Source organism: Scyliorhinus torazame, unplaced genomic scaffold, assembly GCF_047496885.1.
Source record: "Scyliorhinus torazame isolate Kashiwa2021f unplaced genomic scaffold, sScyTor2.1 scaffold_185, whole genome shotgun sequence".
Lineage (NCBI taxonomy): Eukaryota > Metazoa > Chordata > Chondrichthyes > Carcharhiniformes > Scyliorhinidae > Scyliorhinus > Scyliorhinus torazame.
Window position 1 is genome coordinate 102,883 of NW_027307912.1, and position 25,192 is coordinate 128,074.

General features: G+C 42.8%; 13 non-coding genes across 13 annotated transcripts; all 13 read right to left on the reverse strand.

Moving 5' to 3' along the window:
- Positions 1–83: 83 nt before the first annotated feature.
- trnac-gca (transfer RNA cysteine (anticodon GCA)) lies at positions 84–155 on the reverse strand. The gene has a single exon. It is a non-coding gene; the product is annotated as a tRNA-Cys (tRNA).
- A 1,909-nt stretch (positions 156–2,064) lies between these two features.
- Positions 2,065–2,136, reverse strand: trnac-gca (transfer RNA cysteine (anticodon GCA)). Its single transcript has one exon. It is a non-coding gene; the product is annotated as a tRNA-Cys (tRNA).
- A 1,908-nt stretch (positions 2,137–4,044) lies between these two features.
- Positions 4,045–4,116, reverse strand: trnac-gca (transfer RNA cysteine (anticodon GCA)). Its single transcript has one exon. It is a non-coding gene; the product is annotated as a tRNA-Cys (tRNA).
- A 1,909-nt stretch (positions 4,117–6,025) lies between these two features.
- Positions 6,026–6,097, reverse strand: trnac-gca (transfer RNA cysteine (anticodon GCA)). The gene has a single exon. It is a non-coding gene; the product is annotated as a tRNA-Cys (tRNA).
- Positions 6,098–8,007: 1,910 nt separating this feature from the next.
- On the reverse strand, positions 8,008–8,079 carry trnac-gca (transfer RNA cysteine (anticodon GCA)). Its single transcript has one exon. It is a non-coding gene; the product is annotated as a tRNA-Cys (tRNA).
- Positions 8,080–9,988: 1,909 nt separating this feature from the next.
- trnac-gca (transfer RNA cysteine (anticodon GCA)) lies at positions 9,989–10,060 on the reverse strand. The gene has a single exon. It is a non-coding gene; the product is annotated as a tRNA-Cys (tRNA).
- Positions 10,061–11,969: 1,909 nt separating this feature from the next.
- On the reverse strand, positions 11,970–12,041 carry trnac-gca (transfer RNA cysteine (anticodon GCA)). Its single transcript has one exon. It is a non-coding gene; the product is annotated as a tRNA-Cys (tRNA).
- Positions 12,042–13,951: 1,910 nt separating this feature from the next.
- Positions 13,952–14,023, reverse strand: trnac-gca (transfer RNA cysteine (anticodon GCA)). Its single transcript has one exon. It is a non-coding gene; the product is annotated as a tRNA-Cys (tRNA).
- Positions 14,024–16,254: 2,231 nt separating this feature from the next.
- Positions 16,255–16,326, reverse strand: trnac-gca (transfer RNA cysteine (anticodon GCA)). The gene has a single exon. It is a non-coding gene; the product is annotated as a tRNA-Cys (tRNA).
- Positions 16,327–18,236: 1,910 nt separating this feature from the next.
- trnac-gca (transfer RNA cysteine (anticodon GCA)) lies at positions 18,237–18,308 on the reverse strand. Its single transcript has one exon. It is a non-coding gene; the product is annotated as a tRNA-Cys (tRNA).
- Positions 18,309–20,218: 1,910 nt separating this feature from the next.
- Positions 20,219–20,290, reverse strand: trnac-gca (transfer RNA cysteine (anticodon GCA)). The gene has a single exon. It is a non-coding gene; the product is annotated as a tRNA-Cys (tRNA).
- Positions 20,291–22,200: 1,910 nt separating this feature from the next.
- trnac-gca (transfer RNA cysteine (anticodon GCA)) lies at positions 22,201–22,272 on the reverse strand. Its single transcript has one exon. It is a non-coding gene; the product is annotated as a tRNA-Cys (tRNA).
- Positions 22,273–24,182: 1,910 nt separating this feature from the next.
- On the reverse strand, positions 24,183–24,254 carry trnac-gca (transfer RNA cysteine (anticodon GCA)). Its single transcript has one exon. It is a non-coding gene; the product is annotated as a tRNA-Cys (tRNA).
- Positions 24,255–25,192: the final 938 nt, after the last annotated feature.

The window sequence follows — 25,192 nt, forward strand, 5'->3', positions numbered from 1 at the left end:
CTCCAGACCATGTCTGCATGCAAAGTTGTGGTGAGAATTTTCTAAACTGCTGCACTGAAGGAGAAATGACAGCCAAAGAGGACAGGGGGCATCTGGACTTGAACCAGAAACCTTTTGATCTGCAGTCAAATGCTCTACCACTGAGCTATACCCCCACAAGCTGTTTCAGAGCAATGATACGATGAATCCTCATTCCACTTATCGAGCTTTGTATTCTGTCTGCTTTTGTCTAAAGTGTGTGTTCGATATATTGGTGACGACCTTCAATTTATTCCCGTAGATGCACATTTATCACAATGTCTCTTGACTTTACATTCGATACGCACTGGAAATATTCAGCATATCAGGATGAAAGATCAAAAGGGAAACTGTGGAAGAATGGACGGCAGAAGAGATTAAGTAACAAATGGGATGATGGTGAAAAACAGAATAAGATATCAATGGAACAACTAAAGGGATAGAATGTGGAAATGTCATTCTGTTTGAACCAGGTCGTACTGCTCTGGGAATATTTTGCTTTTCTGTTTGTTCATGCAGATCACTGCTGCAGCACACTGAAAGATCTCAAATCCTTCCCCTTTGATAAAGAGAATACACACTTCGGTGAGCAAAGGAACACAATTCACACATGAAGAAACATATTCATTTCGCCCTTGAATACGTTCAGAGGGAGTTCTGGATTTCTATCGCCTAGATTTTTCCATTGGATTGTTATTGTCTGGATCCCCTTGGACGAGAGCCCGCAGCTATCAGTCCACGATGAAGTGTCATCATTCTATGTACATCAGTCCTCATCTACATTTGGAATCAGTTTTCACAAATAAACTAGGATATTAACAAAGCATAGTGGAGAAGAACTCGGGTTGAGCATTGGCACTGCCGGAGAAATTGAGTGCGAGAGTTCACCCAGGAAAACAGTGAAGTTTCAAAGTAATTGCGCCCGACGTGAACCCTGATATTGAAACACTCATGCTCTTCCCACTGAGATGGCCGAGCATTCAGCTTCTTATCACAGTATTATAACTGCTTGAAAGCAATGGGAGCGAAAGTTATTTTACGCAATCACATTTTCCGTTTCTAAGCTGGAACGCCTTCCGAGCATTATCACAGAATCATAGATTTTACAGTGCACACGTAGGCCCATCGAGTCTGCACCGCCTCACGGAAAGAGTACTTTATATAAGCCCACAGCTACTCCCATGCCAATAACCCCAGCTAACATTTTTGGACATTATCATGGAAACCCACGCAGACACATGGAGAACGTGCATTGCAAACTCCACACGGACAGTGAACCAAGTCGGCAATCCAACCTGCCAAGCATCAGTCCTAACCAATGTACTCCATTTCTGCCATTGTGATCCACTTTCCGCAGGATCTTTTCCTGGAGGAAAAATTTTCCCGCTTTGTGCAATCATTTCGAACTTACATTCGGTTACATATATTAATCAAATTGAATTGCAAACGTGACGGACAAGCAATTGGAAAGAAGTCGCTCGGTAACACAAGTTGCGTGGTGGTGTTGTCGGATTCCCAAAAGTGAGCTTTTCAATTAAATAATGGAACTCAACAGTGAAGACATTCATAAAGTTGCTGTGCCTTTTATTTGTGAGAACAGTAAGAGGTGTTCCAACAGCAGGTTAAAGTCCAACAGGTTTGTTTGGAATCTCCAGCTATCGGAGAGCAGCTCCTTCATCATTTTTTTGGTGATGCACTCGCTCGGGGATGGCGTGCATACTGCTCAAACGTATATCTCACGAATTGCATGGACCAATATTCACCAAAAATTGGGTGGTATAAAAGGTGGACTTAATGGACCTGCTGAAAATTATGAATGTGCGGTTTGGGACAGGTCAACAGATCAAATAGGAAGAAGCTGTTTTCACTGACGTAGTGCAGCAGCAGCAAATGGGGATTTAACAAAATAAAGAAAAACAGAATCGGCTTCACGTTCAAGCAGCCGATGACCTCTCATCGTGTTCTCCAGACCATGTCTGCATGCAAAGTTGTGGTGAGAATTTTCTAAACTGCTGCACTGAAGGAGAAATGACAGCCAAAGAGGACAGGGGGCATCTGGACTTGAACCAGAAACCTTTTGATCTGCAGTCAAATGCTCTACCACTGAGCTATACCCCCACAAGCTGTTTCAGAGCAATGATACGATGAATCCTCATTCCACTTATCGAGCTTTGTATTCTGTCTGCTTTTGTCTAAAGTGTGTGTTCGATATATTGGTGACGACCTTCAATTTATTCCCGTAGATGCACATTTATCACAATGTCTCTTGACTTTACATTCGATACGCACTGGAAATATTCAGCAGATCAGGATGAAAGATCAAAAGGGAAACTGTGGAAGAATGGACGGCAGAAGAGATTAAGTAACAAATGGGATGATGGTGAAAAACAGAATAAGATATCAATGGAACAACTAAAGGGATAGAATGTGGAAATGTCATTCTGTTTGAACCAGGTCGTACTGCTCTGGGAATATTTTGCTTTTCTGTTTGTTCATGCAGATCACTGCTGCCGCACACTGAAAGATCTCAAATCCTTCCCCTTTGATAAAGAGAATACACACTTCGGTGAGCAAAGGAACACAATTCACACATGAAGAAACATATTCATTTCGCCCTGGAATACGTTCAGAGGGAGTTCTGGATTTCTCTCGCCTAGATTTTTCCATTGGATTGTTATTGTCTGGATCCCCTTGGACGAGAGCCCGCAGCTATCAGTCCACGATGAAGTGTCATCATTCTATGTACATCAGTCCTCATCTGCATTTGGAATCAGTTTTCACAAATAAACTAGGATATTAACAAAGCATAGTGGAGAAGAACTCGGGTTGAGCATTGGCACTGCCGGAGAAATTGAGTGCGAGAGTTCACCCAGGAAAACAGTGAAGTTTCAAAGTAATTGCGCCCGATGTGAACCCTGATATTGAAACACTCATGCTCTTCCCACTGAGATGGCCGAGCATTCAGCTTCTTATCACAGTATTATAACTGCTTGAAAGCAATGGGAGCGAAAGTTATTTTACGCAATCACATTTTCCGTTTCTAAGCTGGAACGCCTTCCGAGCATTATCACAGAATCATAGATTTTACAGTGCACACGTAGGCCCATCGAGTCTGCACCGCCTCACGGAAAGAGTACTTTATATAAGCCCACAGCTACTCCCATGCCAATAACCCCAGCTAACATTTTTGGACATTATCATGGAAACCCACGCAGACACAGGGAGAACGTGCATTGCAAACTCCACACGGACAGTGAACCAAGTCGGCAATCCAACCTGCCAAGCATCAGTCCTAACCAATGTACTCCATTTCTGCCATTGTGATCCACTTTCCGCAGGATCTTTTCCTGGAGGAAAAATGTTCCCGCTTTGTGCAATCATTTCGAACTTACATTCGGTTACATATATTAATCAAATTGAATTGCAAACGTGACGGACAAGCAATTGGAAAGAAGTCGCTCGGTAACACAAGTTGCGTGGTGGTGTTGTCGGATTCCCAAAAGTGAGCTTTTCAATTAAATAATGGAACTCAACAGTGAAGACATTCATAAAGTTGCTGTGCCTTTTATTTGTGAGAACAGTAAGAGGTGTTCCAACAGCAGGTTAAAGTCCAACAGGTTTGTTTGGAATCTCCAGCTATCGGAGAGCAGCTCCTTCATCATTTTTTTGGTGATGCACTCGCTCGGGGATGGCGTGCATACTGCTCAAACGTATATCTCACGAATTGCATGGACCAATATTCACCAAAAATTGGGTGGTATAAAAGGTGGACTTAATGGACCTGTGAAAATTATGAATGTGCGGTTTGGGACAGGTCAACAGATCAAATAGGAAGAAGCTGTTTTCACTGACGTAGTGCAGCAGCAGCAAATGGGGATTTAACAAAATAAAGAAAAACAGAATCGGCTTCACGTTCAAGCAGCCGATGACCTCTCATCGTGTTCTCCAGACCATGTCTGCATGCAAAGTTGTGGTGAGAATTTTCTAAACTGCTGCACTGAAGGAGAAATGACAGCCAAAGAGGACAGGGGGCATCGGGACTTGAACCAGAAACCTTTTGATCTGCAGTCAAATGCTCTACCACTGAGCTATACCCCCACAAGCTGTTTCAGAGCAATGATACGATGAATCCTCATTCCACTTATCGAGCTTTGTATTCTGTCTGCTTTAGTCCAAAGTGTGTGTTCGATATATTGGTGACGACCTTCAATTTATTCCCGTAGATGCACATTTTTCACAATGTCTCTTGACTTTACATTCGATACGCACTTGAAATATTCAGCAGATCAGGATGAAAGATCAAAAGGGAAACTGTGGAAGAATGGACGGCAGAAGAGATTAAGTAACAAATGGGATGATGGTGAAAAACAGAATAAGATATCAATGGAACAACTAAAGGGATAGAATGTGGAAATGTCATTCTGTTTGAACCAGGTCGTACTGCTCTGGGAATATTTTGCTTTTCTGTTTGTTCATGCAGATCACTGCTGCCGCACACTGAAAGTTCTCAAATCCTTCCCCTTTGATAAAGAGAATACACACTTCGGTGAGCAAAGGAACACAATTCACACATGAAGAAACATATTCATTTCGCCCTTGAATACGTTCAGAGGGAGTTCTGGATTTCTCTCGCCTAGATTTTTCCATTGGATTGTTATTGTCTGGATCCCCTTGGACGAGAGCCCGCAACTATCAGTCCACGATGAAGTGTCATCATTCTATGTACATCAGTCCTCATCTACATTTGGAATCAGTTTTCACAAATAAACTAGGATATTAACAAAGCATAGTGGAGAAGAACTCGGGTTGAGCATTGGCACTGCCGGAGAAATTGAGTGCGAGAGTTCACCCAGGAAAACAGTGAAGTTTCAAAGTAATTGCGCCCGACGTGAACCCTGATATTGAAACACTCATGCTCTTCCCACTGAGATGGCCGAGCATTCAGCTTCTTATCACAGTATTATAACTGCTTGAAAGCAATGGGAGCGAAAGTTATTTTACGCAATCACATTTTCCGTTTCTAAGCTGGAACGCCTTCCGAGCATTATCACAGAATCATAGATTTTACAGTGCACACGTAGGCCCATCGAGTCTGCACCGCCTCACGGAAAGAGTACTTTATATAAGCCCACAGCTACTCCCATGCCAATAACCCCAGCTAACATTTTTGGACATTATCATGGAAACCCACGCAGACACAGGGAGAACGTGCATTGCAAACTCCACACGGACAGTGAACCAAGTCGGCAATCCAACCTGCCAAGCATCAGTCCTAACCAATGTACTCCATTTCTGCCATTGTGATCCACTTTCCGCAGGATCTTTTCCTGGAGGAAAAATTTTCCCGCTTTGTGCAATCATTTCGAACTTACATTCGGTTACATATATTAATCAAATTGAATTGCAAACGTGACGGACAAGCAATTGGAAAGAAGTCGCTCGGTAACACAAGTTGCGTGGTGGTGTTGTCGGATTCCCAAAAGTGAGCTTTTCAATTAAATAATGGAACTCAACAGTGAAGACATTCATAAAGTTGCTGTGCCTTTTATTTGTGAGAACAGTAAGAGGTGTTCCAACAGCAGGTTAAAGTCCAACAGGTTTGTTTGGAATCTCCAGCTATCGGAGAGCAGCTCCTTCATCATTTTTTTGGTGATGCACTCGCTCGGGGATGGCGTGCATACTGCTCAAACGTATATCTCACGAATTGCATGGACCAATATTCACCAAAAATTGGGTGGTATAAAAGGTGGACTTAATGGACCTGCTGAAAATTATGAATGTGCGGTTTGGGACAGGTCAACAGATCAAATAGGAAGAAGCTGTTTTCACTGACGTAGTGCAGCAGCAGCAAATGGGGATTTAACAAAATAAAGAAAAACAGAATCGGCTTCACGTTCAAGCAGCCGATGACCTCTCATCGTGTTCTCCAGACCATGTCTGCATGCAAAGTTATAGTGAGAATTTTCTAAACTCCTGCACTGAAGGAGAAATGACAGCCAAAGAGGACAGGGGGCATCTGGACTTGAACCAGAAACCTTTTGACCTGCAGTCAAATGCTCTACCACTGAGCTATACCCCCACAAGCTGTTTCAGAGCAATGATACGATGAATCCTCATTCCACTTATCGAGCTTTGTATTCTGTCTGCTTTAGTCCAAAGTGTGTGTTCGATATATTGGTGACGACCTTCAATTTATTCCCGTAGATGCACATTTTTCACAATGTCTCTTGACTTTACATTCGATACGCACTGGAAATATTCAGCAGATCAGGATGAAAGATCAAAAGGGAAACTGTGGAAGAATGGACGGCAGAAGAGATTAAGTAACAAATGGGATGATGGTGAAAAACAGAATAAGATATCAATGGAACAACTAAAGGGATAGAATGTGGAAATGTCATTCTGTTTGAACCAGGTCGTACTGCTCTGGGAATATTTTGCTTTTCTGTTTGTTCATGCAGATCACTGCTGCCGCACACTGAAAGATCTCAAATCCTTCCCCTTTGATAAAGAGAATACACACTTCGGTGAGCAAAGGAACACAATTCACACATGAAGAAACATATTCATTTCGTCCTGGAAAACGTTCAGAGGGAGTTCTGGATTTCTCTCGCCTAGATTTTTCCATTGGATTGTTATTGTCTGGATCCCCTTGGACGAGAGCCCGCAGCTATCAGTCCACGATGAAGTGTCATCATTCTATGTACATCAGTCCTCATCTACATTTGGAATCAGTTTTCACAAATAAACTAGGATATTAACAAAGCATAGTGGAGAAGAACTCGGGTTGAGCATTGGCACTGCCGGAGAAATTGAGTGCGAGAGCTCACCCAGGAAAACAGTGAAGTTTCAAAGTAATTGCGCCCGACCTGAACCCTGATATTGAAACACTCATGCTCTTCCCACTGAGATGGCTGAGCATTCAGCTTCTTATCACAGTAGTATAACTGCTTGAAAGCAATGGGAGCGAAAGTTATTTTACGCAATCACATTTTCCGTTTCTAAGCTGGAACGCCTTCCGAGCATTATCACAGAATCATAGATTTTACAGTGCACACGTAGGCCCATCGAGTCTGCACCGCCTCACGGAAAGAGTACTTTATATAAGCCCACAGCTACTCCCATGCCAATAACCCCAGCTAACATTTTTGGACATTATCATGGAAACCCACGCAGACACATGGAGAACGTGCATTGCAAACTCCACACGGACAGTGAACCAAGTCGGCAATCCAACCTGCCAAGCATCAGTCCTAACCAATGTACTCCATTTCTGCCATTGTGATCCACTTTCCGCAGGATCTTTTCCTGGAGGAAAAATGTTCCCGCTTTGTGCAATCATTTCAAACTTACATTCGGTTACATATATTAATCAAATTGAATTGCAAACGTGACGGACAAGCAATTGGAAAGAAGTCGCTCGGTAACACAAGTTGCGTGGTGGTGTTGTCGGATTCCCAAAAGTGAGCTTTTCAATTAAATAATGGAACTCAACAGTGAAGACATTCATAAAGTTGCTGTGCCTTTTATTTGTGAGAACAGTAAGAGGTGTTCCAACAGCAAGTTAAAGTCCAACAGGTTTGTTTGGAATCTCCAGCTATCGGAGAGCAGCTCCTTCATCATCATTTTGGTGATGCACTCGCTCGGGGATGGCGTGCATACTGCTCAAACGTATATCTCACGAATTGCATGGACCAATATTCACCAAAAATTGGGTGGTATAAAAGGTGGACTTAATGGACCTGCTGAAAATTATGAATGTGCGGATTGGGACAGGTCAACAGATCAAATAGGAAGAAGCTGTTTTCACTGACGTAGTGCAGCAGCAGCAAATGGGGATTTAACACAAATAAAGAAAAACAGAATCGGCTTCACGTTCCAGCAGCCGATGACTTTTCATAGTGTTCTCCAGACCATGTCTGCATGCAAAGTTATGGTGAGAATTTTCTAAACTGCTGCACTGAAGGAGAAATGACAGCCAAAGAGGACAGGGGGCATCTGGACTCGAACCAGAGACCTCTTGATCTGCAGTCAAATGCTCTACCACTGAGCTATACCCCCAAAAGCTGTTTCAGAGCAATGATACGATGAATCCTCATTCCACTTATCGCGCTTTGTATTCTGTCTGCTTTAGTCCAAAGTGTGTGTTCGATATATTGGTGACGACCTTCAATTTATTCCCGTAGATGCGCATTTTTCACAATGTCTCTTGACTTTACATTCGATTCGCACTGGAAATATTCAGCATATCAGGATGAAAGATCAAAAGGGAAACTGTGGAAGAATGGACGGCAGAAGAGATTAAGTAACAAATGGGATGATGGTGAAAAACAGAATAAGATATCAATGGAACAACTAAAGGGATAGAATGTGGAAATGTCATTCTGTTTGAACCAGGTCGTACTGCTCTGGGAATATTTTGCTTTTCTGTTTGTTCATGCAGATCACTGCTGCCGCACACTGAAAGATCTCAAATCCTTCCCCTTTGATAAAGAGAATACACACTTCGGTGAGCAAAGGAACACAATTCACACATGAAGAAACATATTCATTTCGCCCTTGAATACGTTCAGAGGGAGTTCTGGATTTCTATCGCCTAGATTTTTCCATTGGATTGTTATTGTCTGGATCCCCTTGGACGAGAGCCCGCAGCTATCAGTCCACGATGAAGTGTCATCATTCTATGTACATCAGTCCTCATCTACATTTGGAATCAGTTTTCACAAATAAACTAGGATATTAATAAAGCATAGTGGAGAAGAACTCGGGTTGAGCATTGGCACTGCCGGAGAAATTGAGTGCGAGAGTTCACCCAGGAAAACAGTGAAGTTTCAAAGTAATTGCGCCCGACGTGAACCCTGATATTGAAACACTCATGCTCTTCCCACTGAGATGGCCGAGCATTCAGCTTCTTATCACAGTATTATAACTGCTTGAAAGCAATGGGAGCGAAAGTTATTTTACGCAATCACATTTTCCGTTTCTAAGCTGGAACGCCTTCCGAGCATTATCACAGAATCATAGATTTTACAGTGCACACGTAGGCCCATCGAGTCTGCACCGCCTCACGGAAAGAGTACTTTATATAAGCCCACAGCTACTCCCATGCCAATAACCCCAGCTAACATTTTTGGACATTATCATGGAAACCCACGCAGACACATGGAGAACGTGCATTGCAAACTCCACACGGACAGTGAACCAAGTCGGCAATCCAACCTGCCAAGCATCAGTCCTAACCAATGTACTCCATTTCTGCCATTGTGATCCACTTTCCGCAGGATCTTTTCCTGGAGGAAAAATTTTCCCGCTTTGTGCAATCATTTCGAACTTACATTCGGTTACATATATTAATCAAATTGAATTGCAAACGTGACGGACAAGCAATTGGAAAGAAGTCGCTCGGTAACACAAGTTGCGTGGTGGTGTTGTCGGATTCCCAAAAGTGAGCTTTTCAATTAAATAATGGAACTCAACAGTGAAGACATTCATAAAGTTGCTGTGCCTTTTATTTGTGAGAACAGTAAGAGGTGTTCCAACAGCAGGTTAAAGTCCAACAGGTTTGTTTGGAATCTCCAGCTATCGGAGAGCAGCTCCTTCATCATTTTTTTGGTGATGCACTCGCTCGGGGATGGCGTGCATACTGCTCAAACGTATATCTCACGAATTGCATGGACCAATATTCACCAAAAATTGGGTGGTATAAAAGGTGGACTTAATGGACCTGCTGAAAATTATGAATGTGCGGTTTGGGACAGGTCAACAGATCAAATAGGAAGAAGCTGTTTTCACTGACGTAGTGCAGCAGCAGCAAATGGGGATTTAACAAAATAAAGAAAAACAGAATCGGCTTCACGTTCAAGCAGCCGATGACCTCTCATCGTGTTCTCCAGACCATGTCTGCATGCAAAGTTGTGGTGAGAATTTTCTAAACTGCTGCACTGAAGGAGAAATGACAGCCAAAGAGGACAGGGGGCATCTGGACTTGAACCAGAAACCTTTTGATCTGCAGTCAAATGCTCTACCACTGAGCTATACCCCCACAAGCTGTTTCAGAGCAATGATACGATGAATCCTCATTCCACTTATCGAGCTTTGTATTCTGTCTGCTTTTGTCTAAAGTGTGTGTTCGATATATTGGTGACGACCTTCAATTTATTCCCGTAGATGCACATTTATCACAATGTCTCTTGACTTTACATTCGATACGCACTGGAAATATTCAGCATATCAGGATGAAAGATCAAAAGGGAAACTGTGGAAGAATGGACGGCAGAAGAGATTAAGTAACAAATGGGATGATGGTGAAAAACAGAATAAGATATCAATGGAACAACTAAAGGGATAGAATGTGGAAATGTCATTCTGTTTGAACCAGGTCGTACTGCTCTGGGAATATTTTGCTTTTCTGTTTGTTCATGCAGATCACTGCTGCAGCACACTGAAAGATCTCAAATCCTTCCCCTTTGATAAAGAGAATACACACTTCGGTGAGCAAAGGAACACAATTCACACATGAAGAAACATATTCATTTCGCCCTTGAATACGTTCAGAGGGAGTTCTGGATTTCTATCGCCTAGATTTTTCCATTGGATTGTTATTGTCTGGATCCCCTTGGACGAGAGCCCGCAGCTATCAGTCCACGATGAAGTGTCATCATTCTATGTACATCAGTCCTCATCTACATTTGGAATCAGTTTTCACAAATAAACTAGGATATTAACAAAGCATAGTGGAGAAGAACTCGGGTTGAGCATTGGCACTGCCGGAGAAATTGAGTGCGAGAGTTCACCCAGGAAAACAGTGAAGTTTCAAAGTAATTGCGCCCGACGTGAACCCTGATATTGAAACACTCATGCTCTTCCCACTGAGATGGCCGAGCATTCAGCTTCTTATCACAGTATTATAACTGCTTGAAAGCAATGGGAGCGAAAGTTATTTTACGCAATCACATTTTCCGTTTCTAAGCTGGAACGCCTTCCGAGCATTATCACAGAATCATAGATTTTACAGTGCACACGTAGGCCCATCGAGTCTGCACCGCCTCACGGAAAGAGTACTTTATATAAGCCCACAGCTACTCCCATGCCAATAACCCCAGCTAACATTTTTGGACATTATCATGGAAACCCACGCAGACACATGGAGAACGTGCATTGCAAACTCCACACGGACAGTGAACCAAGTCGGCAATCCAACCTGCCAAGCATCAGTCCTAACCAATGTACTCCATTTCTGCCATTGTGATCCACTTTCCGCAGGATCTTTTCCTGGAGGAAAAATTTTCCCGCTTTGTGCAATCATTTCGAACTTACATTCGGTTACATATATTAATCAAATTGAATTGCAAACGTGACGGACAAGCAATTGGAAAGAAGTCGCTCGGTAACACAAGTTGCGTGGTGGTGTTGTCGGATTCCCAAAAGTGAGCTTTTCAATTAAATAATGGAACTCAACAGTGAAGACATTCATAAAGTTGCTGTGCCTTTTATTTGTGAGAACAGTAAGAGGTGTTCCAACAGCAGGTTAAAGTCCAACAGGTTTGTTTGGAATCTCCAGCTATCGGAGAGCAGCTCCTTCATCATTTTTTTGGTGATGCACTCGCTCGGGGATGGCGTGCATACTGCTCAAACGTATATCTCACGAATTGCATGGACCAATATTCACCAAAAATTGGGTGGTATAAAAGGTGGACTTAATGGACCTGCTGAAAATTATGAATGTGCGGTTTGGGACAGGTCAACAGATCAAATAGGAAGAAGCTGTTTTCACTGACGTAGTGCAGCAGCAGCAAATGGGGATTTAACAAAATAAAGAAAAACAGAATCGGCTTCACGTTCAAGCAGCCGATGACCTCTCATCGTGTTCTCCAGACCATGTCTGCATGCAAAGTTGTGGTGAGAATTTTCTAAACTGCTGCACTGAAGGAGAAATGACAGCCAAAGAGGACAGGGGGCATCTGGACTTGAACCAGAAACCTTTTGATCTGCAGTCAAATGCTCTACCACTGAGCTATACCCCCACAAGCTGTTTCAGAGCAATGATACGATGAATCCTCATTCCACTTATCGAGCTTTGTATTCTGTCTGCTTTTGTCTAAAGTGTGTGTTCGATATATTGGTGACGACCTTCAATTTATTCCCGTAGATGCACATTTATCACAATGTCTCTTGACTTTACATTCGATACGCACTGGAAATATTCAGCAGATCAGGATGAAAGATCAAAAGGGAAACTGTGGAAGAATGGACGGCAGAAGAGATTAAGTAACAAATGGGATGATGGTGAAAAACAGAATAAGATATCAATGGAACAACTAAAGGGATAGAATGTGGAAATGTCATTCTGTTTGAACCAGGTCGTACTGCTCTGGGAATATTTTGCTTTTCTGTTTGTTCATGCAGATCACTGCTGCCGCACACTGAAAGATCTCAAATCCTTCCCCTTTGATAAAGAGAATACACACTTCGGTGAGCAAAGGAACACAATTCACACATGAAGAAACATATTCATTTCGCCCTGGAATACGTTCAGAGGGCGTTCTGGATTTCTCTCGCCTAGATTTTTCCATTGGATTGTTATTGTCTGGATCCCCTTGGACGAGAGCCCGCAGCTATCAGTCCACGATGAAGTGTCATCATTCTATGTACATCAGTCCTCATCTACATTTGGAATCAGTTTTCACAAATAAACTAGGATATTAACAAAGCATAGTGGAGAAGAATTCGGGTTGAGCATTGGCACTGCCGGAGAAATTGAGTGCGAGAGTTCACCCAGGAAAACAGTGAAGTTTCAAAGTAATTGCGCCCGACGTGAACCCTGATATTGAAACACTCATGCTCTTCCCACTGAGATGGCTGAGCATTCAGCTTCTTATCACAGTAGTATAACTGCTTGAAAGCAATGGGAGCGAAAGTTATTTTACGCAATCACATTTTCCGTTTCTAAGCTGGAACGCCTTCCGAGCATTATCACAGAATCATAGATTTTACAGTGTACACGTAGGCCCATCGAGTCTGCACCGCCTCACGGAAAGAGTACTTTATATAAGCCCACAGCTACTCCCATGCCAATAACCCCAGCTAACATTTTTGGACATTATCATGGAAACCCACGCAGACACATGGAGAACGTGCATTGCAAACTCCACACGGACAGTGAACCAAGTCGGCAATCCAACCTGCCAAGCATCAGTCCTAACCAATGTACTCCATTTCTGCCATTGTGATCCACTTTCCGCAGGATCTTTTCCTGGAGGAAAAATTTTCCCGCTTTGTGCAATCATTTCGAACTTACATTCGGTTACATATATTAATCAAATTGAATTGCAAACGTGACGGACAAGCAATTGGAAAGAAGTCGCTCGGTAACACAAGTTGCGTGGTGGTGTTGTCGGATTCCCAAAAGTGAGCTTTTCAATTAAATAATGGAACTCAACAGTGAAGACATTCATAAAGTTGCTGTGCCTTTTATTTGTGAGAACAGTAAGAGGTGTTCCAACAGCAGGTTAAAGTCCAACAGGTTTGTTTGGAATCTCCAGCTATCGGAGAGCAGCTCCTTCATCATCATTTTGGTGATGCACTCGCTCGGGGATGGCGTGCATACTGCTCAAACGTATATCTCACGAATTGCATGGACCAATATTCACCAAAAATTGGGTGGTATAATAGGTGGACTTAAAGGACCTGCTGAAAATTATGAATGTGCGGATTGGGACAGGTCAACAGATCAAATAGGAAGAAGCTGTTTTCACTGACGTAGTGCAGCAGCAGCAAATGGGGATTTAACACAAATAAAGAAAAACAGAATCGGCTTCACGTTCAAGCAGCCGATGACTTCTCATCGTGTTCTCCAGACCATGTCTGCATGCAAAGTTATGGTGAGAATTTTCTAAATTGCTGCACTGAAGGAGAAATGACAGCCAAAGAGGACAGGGGGCATCTGGACTCGAACCAGAGACCTCTTAATCTGCAGTCAAATGCTCTACCACTGAGCTATACCCCCACAAGCTGTTTCAGAGCAATGATACGATGAATCCTCATTCCACTTATCGAGCTTTGTATTCTGTCTGCTTTAGTCCAAAGTGTGTGTTCGATATATTGGTGACGACCTTCAATTTATTCCCGTAGATGCACATTTTTCACAATGTCTCTTGACTTTACATTCGATACGCACTGGAAATATTCAGCAGATCAGGATGAAAGATCAAAAGGCTTTTCCCCAGGGTAGAGGGGTCAATTACTAGGGGGCATAGGTTTAAGGTGAGAGGGGCAAAGTTTAGAGTAGATGTACGAGGCAAGTTTTTTACGCAGAGGGTAGTGGGTGCCTGGAACTCACTACCGGAGGAGGTAGTGGAGGCAGGGACGATAGGGACATTTAAGGGGCATCTTGACAAATATATGAATAGGATGGGAATAGAAGGATACGGACCCAGGAAGTGTAGAAGATTGTAGTTTAGTCGGGCAGTATGGTCGGCACGGGCTTGGAGGGCCGAAGGGCCTGTTCCTGTGCTGTACATTTCTTTGTTCTTTTTGTTTGTTGTGGAAGAATGGACGGCAGAAGAGATTAAGTAACAAATGGAATGATGGTGAAAAACAGAATAAGATATCAATGGAACAACTAAAGGGATAGAATGTGGAAATGTCATTCTGTTTGAACCAGGTCGTACTGCTCTGGGAATATTTTGCTTTTCTGTTTGTTCATGCAGATCACTGCTGACGCACACTGAAAGATCTCAAATCCTTCCCCTTTGATAAAGAGAATACACACTTCGGTGAGCAAAGGAACACAATTCACACATGAAGAAACATATTCATTTCGTCCTGGAAAACGTTCAGAGGGCGTTCTGGATTTCTCTCGCCTAGATTTTTCCATTGGATTGTTATTGTCTGGATCCCCTTGGACGAGAGCCCGCAGCTATCAGTCCACGATGAAGTGTCATCATTCTATGTACATCAGTCCTCATCTACATTTGGAATCAGTTTTCACAAATAAACTAGGATATTAACAAAGCATAGTGGAGAAGAACTCGGGTTGAGCATTGGCACTGCCGGAGAAATTGAGTGCGAGAGTTCACCCAGGAAAACAGTGAAGTTTCAAAGTAATTGCGCCCGACGTGAACCCTGATATTGAAACACTCATGCTCTTCCCACTGAGATGGCTGAGCATTCAGCTTCTTATCACAGTAGTATAACTGCTTGAAAGCAATGGGAGCGAAAGTTATTTTACGCAATCACATTTTCCGTTTCTAAGCTGGAACGCCTTCCGAGCATTATCACAGAATCATAGATTTTACAGTGCACACGTAGGCCCATCGAGTCTGCACCGCCTCACGGAAAGAGTACTTTATATAAGCCCACAGCTACTCCCATGCCAATAACCCCAGCTAACATTTTTGGACATTATCATGGAAACCCACGCAGACACATGGAGAACGTGCATTGCAAACTCCACACGGACAGTGAACCAAGTCGGCAATCCAACCTGCCAAGCATCAGTCCTAACCAATGTACTCCATTTCTGCCATTGTGATCCACTTTCCGCAGGATCTTTTCCTGGAGGAAAAATTTTCCCGCTTTGTGCAATCATTTCGAACTTACATTCGGTTACATATATTAATCAAATTGAATTGCAAACGTGACGGACAAGCAATTGGAAAGAAGTCGCTCGGTAACACAAGTTGCGTGGTGGTGTTGTCGGATTCCCAAAAGTGAGCTTTTCAATTAAATAATGGAACTCAACAGTGAAGACATTCATAAAGTTGCTGTGCCTTTTATTTGTGAGAACAGTAAGAGGTGTTCCAACAGCAGGTTAAAGTCCAACAGGTTTGTTTGGAATCTCCAGCTATCGGAGAGCAGCTCCTTCATCATCATTTTGGTGATGCACTCGCTCGGGGATGGCGTGCATACTGCTCAAACGTATATCTCACGAATTGCATGGACCAATATTCACCAAAAATTGGGTGGTATAAAAGGTGGACTTAAAGGACCTGCTGAAAATTATGAATGTGCAGATTGGGACAGGTCAACAGATCAAATAGGAAGAAGCTGTTTTCACTGACGTAGTGCAGCAGCAGCAAATGGGGATTTAACACAAATAAAGAAAAACAGAATCGGCTTCACGTTCAAGCAGCCGATGACTTCTCATCGTGTTCTCCAGACCATGTCTGCATGCAAAGTTATGGTGAGAATTTTCTAAATTGCTGCACTGAAGGAGAAATGACAGCCAAAGAGGACAGGGGGCATCTGGACTCGAACCAGAGACCTCTTAATCTGCAGTCAAATGCTCTACCACTGAGCTATACCCGCACAAGCTGTTTCAGAGCAATGATACGATGAATCCTCATTCCACTTATCGCGCTTTGTATTCTGTCTGCTTTAGTCCAAAGTGTGTGTTCGATATATTGGTGACGACCTTCAATTTATTCCCGTAGATGCACATTTTTCACAATGTCTCTTGACTTTACATTCGATACGCACTGGAAATATTCAGCAGATCAGGATGAAAGATCAAAAGGGAAACTGTGGAAGAATGGACGGCAGAAGAGATTAAGTAACAAATGGAATGATGGTGAAAAACAGAATAAGATATCAATGGAACAACTAAAGGGATAGAATGTGGAAATGTCATTCTGTTTGAACCAGGTCGTACTGCTCTGGGAATATTTTGCTTTTCTGTTTGTTCATGCAGATCACTGCTGACGCACACTGAAAGATCTCAAATCCTTCCCCTTTGATAAAGAGAATACACACTTCGGTGAGCAAAGGAACACAATTCACACATGAAGAAACATATTCATTTCGTCCTGGAAAACGTTCAGAGGGCGTTCTGGATTTCTCTCGCCTAGATTTTTCCATTGGATTGTTATTGTCTGGATCCCCTTGGACGAGAGCCCGCAGCTATCAGTCCACGATGAAGTGTCATCATTCTATGTACATCAGTCCTCATCTACATTTGGAATCAGTTTTCACAAATAAACTAGGATATTAACAAAGCATAGTGGAGAAGAACTCGGGTTGAGCATTGGCACTGCCGGAGAAATTGAGTGCGAGAGTTCACCCAGGAAAACAGTGAAGTTTCAAAGTAATTGCGCCCGACGTGAACCCTGATATTGAAACACTCATGCTCTTCCCACTGAGATGGCTGAGCATTCAGCTTCTTATCACAGGAGTATAACTGCTTGAAAGCAATGGGAGCGAAAGTTATTTTACGCAATCACATTTTCCGTTTCTAAGCTGGAACGCCTTCCGAGCATTATCACAGAATCATAGATTTTACAGTGCACACGTAGGCCCATCGAGTCTGCACCGCCTCACGGAAAGAGTACTTTATATAAGCCCACAGCTACTCCCATGCCAATAACCCCAGCTAACATTTTTGGACATTATCATGGAAACCCACGCAGACACATGGAGAACGTGCATTGCAAACTCCACACGGACAGTGAACCAAGTCGGCAATCCAACCTGCCAAGCATCAGTCCTAACCAATGTACTCCATTTCTGCCATTGTGATCCACTTTCCGCAGGATCTTTTCCTGGAGGAAAAATTTTCCCGCTTTGTGCAATCATTTCGAACTTACATTCGGTTACATATATTAATCAAATTGAATTGCAAACGTGACGGACAAGCAATTGGAAAGAAGTCGCTCGGTAACACAAGTTGCGTGGTGGTGTTGTCGGATTCCCAAAAGTGAGCTTTTCAATTAAATAATGGAACTCAACAGTGAAGACATTCATAAAGTTGCTGTGCCTTTTATTTGTGAGAACAGTAAGAGGTGTTCCAACAGCAGGTTAAAGTCCAACAGGTTTGTTTGGAATCTCCAGCTATCGGAGAGCAGCTCCTTCATCATCATTTTGGTGATGCACTCGCTCGGGGATGGCGTGCATACTGCTCAAACGTATATCTCACGAATTGCATGGACCAATATTCACCAAAAATTGGGTGGTATAAAAGGTGGACTTAAAGGACCTGCTGAAAATTATGAATGTGCGGATTGGGACAGGTCAACAGATCAAATAGGAAGAAGCTGTTTTCACTGACGTAGTGCAGCAGCAGCAAATGGGGATTTAACACAAATAAAGAAAAACAGAATTGGCTTCACGTTCAAGCAGCCGATGACTTCTCATCGTGTTCTCCAGACCATGTCTGCATGCAAAGTTATGGTGAGAATTTTCTAAACTGCTGCACTGAAGGAGAAATGACAGCCAAAGAGGACAGGGGGCATCTGGACTCGAACCAGAGACCTCTTAATCTGCAGTCAAATGCTCTACCACTGAGCTATACCCCCACAAGCTGTTTCAGAGCAATGATACGATGAATCCTAATTCCACTTATCGCGCTTTGTATTCTGTCTGCTTTAGTCCAAAGTGTGTGTTCGATATATTGGTGACGACCTTCAATTTATTCCCGTAGATGCACATTTTTCACAATGTCTCTTGACTTTACATTCGATACGCACTGGAAATATTCAGCAGATCAGGATGAAAGATCAAAAGGGAAACTGTGGAAGAATGGACGGCAGAAGAGATTAAGTAACAAATGGGATGATGGTGAAAAACAGAATAAGATATCAATGGAACAACTAAAGGGATAGAATGTGGAAATGTCATTCTGTTTGAACCAGGTCGTACTGCTCTGGGAATATTTTGCTTTTCTGTTTGTTCATGCAGATCACTGCTGCCGCACACCGAAAGATCTCAAATCCTTCCCCTTTGATAAAGAGAATACACACTTCGGTGAGCAAAGGAACACAATTCACACATGAAGAAACATATTCATTTCGCCCTGGAATACGTTCAGAGGGAGTTCTGGATTTCTCTCGCCTAGATTTTTCCATTGGATTGTTATTGTCTGGATCCCCTTGGACGAGAGCCCGCAGCTATCAGTCCACGATGAAGTGTCATCATTCTATGTACATCAGTCCTCAACTACATTTGGAATCAGTTTTCACAAATAAACTAGGATATTAACAAAGCATAGTGGAGAAGAATTCGGGTTGAGCATTGTCACTGCCGGAGAAATTGAGTGCGAGAGTTCACCCAGGAAAACAGTGAAGTTTCAAAGTAATTGCGCCCGACGTGAACCCTGATATTTAAACACTCATGCTCTTCCCACTGAGATGGCCGAGCATTCAGCTTCTTATCACAGTATTATAACTGCTTGAAAGCAATGGGAGCGAAAGTTATTTTACGCAATCACATTTACCGTTTCTCAGCTGGAACGCCTTCCGAGCATTATCACAGAATCATAGATTTTACAGTGCACACGTAGGCCCATCGAGTCTGCACCGCCTCACGGAAAGAGTACTTTATATAAGCCCACAGCTACTCCCATGCCAATAACCCCAGCTAACATTTTTGGACATTATCATGGAAACCCACGCAGACACAGGGAGAACGTGCATTGCAAACTCCACACGGACAGTGAACTAAGTCGGCAATCCAACCTGCCAAGCATCAGTCCTAACCAATGTACTACATTTCTGCCATTGTGATCCACTTTCCGCAGGATCTTTTCCTGGAGGAAAAATTTTCCCGCTTTGTGCAATCATTTCGAACTTACATTCGGTTACATATATTAATCAAATTGAATTGCAAACGTGACGGACAAGCAATTGGAAAGAAGTCGCTCGGTAACACAAGTTGCGTGGTGGTGTTGTCGGATTCCCAAAAGTGAGCTTTTCAATTAAATAATGGAACTCAACAGTGAAGACATTCATAAAGTTGCTGTGCCTTTTATTTGTGAGAACAGTAAGAGGTGTTCCAACAGCAGGTTAAAGTCCAACAGGTTTGTTTGGAATCTCCAGCTATCGGAGAGCAGCTCCTTCATCATCATTTTGGTGATGCACTCGCTCGGGGATGGCGTGCATACTGCTCAAACGTATATCTCACGAATTGCATGGACCAATATTCACCAAAAATTGGGTGGTATAAAAGGTGGACTTAATGGACCTGCTGAAAATTATGAATGTGCGGATTGGGACAGGTCAACAGATCAAATAGGAAGAAGCTGTTTTCACTGACGTAGCGCAGCAGCAGCAAATGGGGATTTAACACAAATAAAGAAAAACAGAATCGGCTTCACGTTCCAGCAGCCGATGACTTCTCATAGTGTTCTCCAGACCATGTCTGCATGCAAAGTTGTGGTGAGAATTTTCTAAACTGCTGCACTGAAGGAGAAATGACAGCCAAAGAGAACAGGGGGCATCTGGACTTGAACCAGAGACCTCTTGATCTGCAGTCAAATGCTCTAACACTGAGCTATACCCCCACAAGCTGTTTCAGAGCAATGATACGATGAATCCTCATTCCACTTATCGAGCTTTGTATTCTGTCTGCTTTAGTCCAAAGTGTGTGTTCGATATATTGGTGACGACCTTCAATTTATTCCCGTAGATGCACATTTTTCACAACGTCTCTTGACTTTACATTCGATACGCACTGGAAATATTCAGCAGATCAGGATGAAAGATCAAAAGGGAAACTGTGGAAGAATGGACGGCAGAAGAGATTAAGTAACAAATGGAATGATGGTGAAAAACAGAATAAGATATCAATGGAACAACTAAATGGATAGAATGTGGAAATGTCATTCTGTTTGAACCAGGTCGTACTGCTCTGGGAATATTTTGCTTTTCTGTTTGTTCATGCAGATCACTGCTGAAGCACACTGAAAGATCTCAAATCCTTCCCCTTTGATAAAGAGAATACACACTTCGATGAGCAAAGGAACACAATTCACACATGAAGAAACATATTCATTTCGTCCTGGAAAACGTTCAGAGGGCGTTCTGGATTTCTCTCGCCTAGATTTTTCCATTGGATTGTTATTGTCTGGATCCCCTTGGACGAGAGCCCGCAGCTATCAGTCCACGATGAAGTGTCATCATTCTATGTACATCAGTCCTCATCTACATTTGGAATCAGTTTTCACAAATAAACTAGGATATTAACAAAGCATAGTGGAGAAGAACTCGGGTTGAGCATTGGCACTGCCGGAGAAATTGAGTGCGAGAGTTCACCCAGGAAAACAGTGAAGTTTCAAAGTAATTGCGCCCGACGTGAACCCTGATATTGAAACACTCATGCTCTTCCCACTGAGATGGCTGAGCATTCAGCTTCTTATCACAGTAGTATAACTGCTTGAAAGCAATGGGAGCGAAAGTTATTTTACGCAATCACATTTTCCGTTTCTAAGCTGGAACGCCTTCCGAGCATTATCACAGAATCATAGATTTTACAGTGCACACGTAGGCTCATCGAGTCTGCACCGCCTCACGGAAAGAGTACTTTATATAAGCCCACAGCTACTCCCATGCCAACAACCCCAGCTAACATTTTTGGACAGTATCATGGAAACCCACGCAGACACATGGAGAACGTGCATTGCAAACTCCACACGGACAGTGAACCACGTCGGCAATCCAACCTGCCAAGCATCAGTCCTAACCAATGTACTACATTTCTGCCATTGTGATCCACTTTCCGCAGGATCTTTTCCTGGAGGAATAATTTTCCCGCTTTGTGCAATCATTTCGAACTTACATTCGGTTACATATATTAATCAAATTGAATTGCAAACGTGACGGACAAGCAATTGGAAAGAAGTCGCTCGGTAACACAAGTTGCGTGGTGGTGTTGTCGGATTCCCAAAAGTGAGCTTTTCAATTAAATAATGGAACTCAACAGTGAAGACATTCATAAAGTTGCTGTGCCTTTTATTTGTGAGAACAGTAAGAGGTGTTCCAACAGCAGGTTAAAGTCCAACAGGTTTGTTTGGAATCTCCAGCTATCGGAGAGCAGCTCCTTCATCATCATTTTGGTGATGCACTCGCTCGGGGATGGCGTGCATACTGCTCAAACGTATATCTCACGAATTGCATGGACCAATATTCACCAAAAATTGGGTGGTATAAAAGGTGGACTTAAAGGACCTGCTGAAAATTATGAATGTGCGGATTGGGACAGGTCAACAGATCAAATAGGAAGAAGCTGTTTTCACTGACGTAGTGCAGCAGCAGCAAATGGGGATTTAACACAAATAAAGAAAAACAGAATTGGCTTCACGTTCAAGCAGCCGATGACTTCTCATCGTGTTCTCCAGACCATGTCTGCATGCAAAGTTATGGTGAGAATTTTCTAAATTGCTGCACTGAAGGAGAAATGACAGCCAAAGAGGACAGGGGGCATCTGGACTCGAACCAGAGACCTCTTAATCTGCAGTCAAATGCTCTACCACTGAGCTATACCCCCACAAGCTGTTTCAGAGCAATGATACGATGAATCCTCATTCCACTTATCGCGCTTTGTATTCTGTCTGCTTTAGTCCAAAGTGTGTGTTCGATATATTGGTGACGACCTTCAATTTATTCCCGTAGATGCACATTTTTCACAATGTCTCTTGACTTTACATTCGATACGCACTGGAAATATTCAGCAGATCAGGATGAAAGATCAAAAGGGAAACTGTGGAAGAATGGACGGCAGAAGAGATTAAGTAACAAATGGGATGATGGTGAAAAACAGAATAAGATATCAATGGAACAACTAAAGGGATAGAATGTGGAAATGTCATTCTGTTTGAACCAGGTCGTACTGCTCTGGGAATATTTTGCTTTTCTGTTTGTTCATGCAGATCACTGCTGCCGCACACTGAAAGATCTCAAATCCTTCCCCTTTGATAAAGAGAATACACACTTCGGTGAGCAAAGGAACACAATTCACACATGAAGAAACATATTCATTTCGCCCTGGAATACGTTCAGAGGGAGTTCTGGATTTCTCTCGCCTAGATTTTTCCATTGGATTGTTATTGTCTGGATCCCCTTGGACGAGAGCCCGCAGCTATCAGTCCACGATGAAGTGTCATCATTCTATGTACATCAGTCCTCAACTACATTTGGAATCAGTTTTCACAAATAAACTAGGATATTAACAAAGCATAGTGGAGAAGAATTCGGGTTGAGCATTGGCACTGCCGGAGAAATTGAGTGCGAGAGTTCACCCAGGAAAACAGTGAAGTTTCAAAGTAATTGCGCCCGACGTGAACCCTGATATTTAAACACTCATGCTCTTCCCACTGAGATGGCCGAGCATTCAGCTTCTTATCACAGTATTATAACTGCTTGAAAGCAATGGGAGCGAAAGTTATTTTACGCAATCACATTTACCGTTTCTCAGCTGGAACGCCTTCCGAGCATTATCACAGAATCATAGATTTTACAGTGCACACGTAGGCCCATCGAGTCTGCACCGCCTCACGGAAAGAGTACTTTATATAAGCCCACAGCTACTCCCATGCCAATAACCCCAGCTAACATTTTTGGACATTATCATGGAAACCCACGCAGACACAGGGAGAACGTGCATTGCAAACTCCACACGGACAGTGAACTAAGTCGGCAATCCAACCTGCCAAGCATCAGTCCTAACCAATGTACTACATTTCTGCCATTGTGATCCACTTTCCGCAGGATCTTTTCCTGGAGGAAAAATTTTCCCGCTTTGTGCAATCATTTCGAACTTACATTCGGTTACATATATTAATCAAATTGAATTGCAAACGTGACGGACAAGCAATTGGAAAGAAGTCGCTCGGTAACACAAGTTGCGTGGTGGTGTTGTCGGATTCCCAAAAGTGAGCTTTTCAATTAAATAATGGAACTCAACAGTGAAGACATTCATAAAGTTGCTGTGCCTTTTATTTGTGAGAACAGTAAGAGGTGTTCCAACAGCAGGTTAAAGTCCAACAGGTTTGTTTGGAATCTCCAGCTATCGGAGAGCAGCTCCTTCATCATCATTTTGGTGATGCACTCGCTCGGGGATGGCGTGCATACTGCTCAAACGTATATCTCACGAATTGCATGGACCAATATTCACCAAAAATTGGGTGGTATAAAAGGTGGACTTAATGGACCTGCTGAAAATTATGAATGTGCGGATTGGGACAGGTCAACAGATCAAATAGGAAGAAGCTGTTTTCACTGACGTAGTGCAGCAGCAGCAAATGGGGATTTAACACAAATAAAGAAAAACAGAATCGGCTTCACGTTCCAGCAGCCGATGACTTCTCATAGTGTTCTCCAGACCATGTCTGCATGCAAAGTTGTGGTGAGAATTTTCTAAACTGCTGCACTGAAGGAGAAATGACAGCCAAAGAGGACAGGGGGCATCTGGACTTGAACCAGAGACCTCTTGATCTGCAGTCAAATGCTCTACCACTGAGCTATACCCCCACAAGCTGTTTCAGAGCAATGATACGATGAATCCTCATTCCACTTATCGAGCTTTGTATTCTGTCTGCTTTAGTCCAAAGTGTGTGTTCGATATATTGGTGACGACCTTCAATTTATTCCCGTAGATGCGCATTTTTAACAATGTCTCTTGACTTTACATTCGATACGCACTGGAAATATTCAGCAGATCAGGATGAAAGATCAAAAGGGAAACTGTGGAAGAATGGACGGCAGAAGAGATTAAGTAACAAATGGGATGATGGTGAAAAACAGAATAAGATATCAATGGAACAACTAAAGGGATAGAATGTGGAAATGTCATTCTGTTTGAACCAGGTCGTACTGCTCTGGGAATATTTTGCTTTTCTGTTTGTTCATGCAGATCACTGCTGCCGCACACTGAAAGATCTCAAATCCTTCCCCTTTGATAAAGAGAATACACACTTCGGTGAGCAAAGGAACACAATTCACACATGAAGAAACATATTCATTTCGCCCTTGAATACGTTCAGAGGGAGTTCTGGATTTCTCTCGCCTAGATTTTTCCATTGGATTGTTATTGTCTGGATCCCCTTGGACGAGAGCCTGCAGCTATCAGTCCACGATGAAGTGTCATCATTCTATGTACATCAGTCCTCATCTACATTTGGAATCAGTTTTCACAAATAAACTAGGATATTAACAAAGCATAGTGGAGAAGAACTCGGGTTGAGCATTGGCACTGCCGGAGAAATTGAGTGCGAGAGTTCACCCAGGAAAACAGTGAAGTTTCAAAGTAATTGCGCCCGTCGTGAACCCTGATATTGAAACACTCATGCTCTTCCCACTGAGATGGCCGAGCATTCAGCTTCTTATCACAGTATTATAACTGCTTGAAAGCAATGGGAGCAAAAGTTATTTTACGCAATCACATTTTCCGTTTCTAAGCTGGAACGCCT